Below are 1,390 nucleotides of genomic sequence, written 5' to 3'. Positions count from 1 at the left end.
TGGCCAGGTCTCTCTCCCAGAAAAAGATACACTGTTCAATGGATTCCCTTTCCACTTGGTATATGAATATTATACAGCAGACAGATCCAAGCCAAGCAAAACAAAGACTTCCTCTTGCCAATGGCAGTCTTCTCCTATTGTGCTTATCTTGAAAATTTAGAAAGCTCTATCACAAAAGTACTGCAAACTTGGTAATTATCAGCAGTCAACATCAGTATGAATTTTTGGAACTGTGACATCTATTATCATTCATTGGTTGCTTCCTCAGGCAATATCATCTCTACTATGTATACTATTCCAGTCTTTGTCTCACTGACAAAGTACTTAACACTTCTAACTCCAGACTACAGTACTTAATAAGCTACTTTTTACAACTTAGTTCCCCTTTATATTAAAAGAAAAGAGTGTTGCAGGTTCTGAGCAACATCTTTTTATATCTTTATTTCTCAATTCAGAATGTTATAAAAGGATTTCAGTTTTCTTTGTTAGAACATTTCTATTCCCAGCCACTTTGTGTTCTGTGGTGTAATCACCCAGAAGCCAAGAGAATATATTCTTTATCAGAAAATCAAGGTGAAAACATCTAACGCTTTTCATCCCTTAGGAGGTACATGGAAAAGCAAGCTTCAGAAAAGCACGTGGTATTTATGACCAATGAGAAGATTTTAAACAAAGAAACACAATCATTACTAGAAAACCTATATGTTGACCATACCAATTACTTCCTGGTTTGAGATATCTTCATGTGTTACATCATCTCTTCTCAAGATCCCACTGGGCTGACAGATCAGAGAAATGCAAGGTGCATGGTTAGAAAAAAACATGTAAAAGTCAGAAGAATATGTATCAGTCTTGCAACTGCTAAGGATACTGGTGAAGGATGAGTTAATGATCATATTTCAGAAACACTTCCAAGTTTTTAAGTTGTCTTCTGAAAAGCAGCTTGGCAGCACAGCAAAGAGAATAGAGGAGTTCTTGGCCCAGTTCCAGAGCCTTGATGCAGAAGCCAAAGAGAGAGAAGATGCTTCTGAGTCACAGCCAAAGGGCCTTCGGAAGACGGACTTCTATCACCTCCAGAAGTCCTTGATGGAAACGAAGGAGTTAAGAACAAATAAGAAGGAAACTTATTTTGAAGAACTCAAAGAAAACTCATGAACTTCATCAACAATCTGGTGAGAGGGTATCTTCTGCCTCCAGAGATACAGCGCCTGCATGAGATGGAGTACTTGAGTGCCGCGCACACCCTGCTCCGTGAATTTCCCCACAAGCCCCACTCAACAATCTTTGCTATTAGCTGAAGAATGAAGCTCTGAAACATGAGGAAAACTGTATTTCAAATATTGCAGCTGACACCTGTATAGCATATAAACCATCTGGAGCATGGCAGGCT

General features: G+C 38.9%; 1 pseudogene; it reads left to right on the top strand.

Moving 5' to 3' along the window:
• Nucleotides 1-14: 14 nt before the first annotated feature.
• On the top strand, nt 15-1,349 carry LOC101349527 (origin recognition complex subunit 3-like; annotated as a pseudogene).
• The last annotated feature ends 41 nt before the right edge of the window (nt 1,350-1,390 follow it).

This window comes from Trichechus manatus, unplaced genomic scaffold, assembly GCF_000243295.1.
Source record: "Trichechus manatus latirostris isolate Lorelei unplaced genomic scaffold, TriManLat1.0 scaffold02561, whole genome shotgun sequence".
Classification (NCBI taxonomy): domain Eukaryota; kingdom Metazoa; phylum Chordata; class Mammalia; order Sirenia; family Trichechidae; genus Trichechus; species Trichechus manatus.
This window is presented reverse-complemented; position numbering and strand designations above follow the sequence as displayed.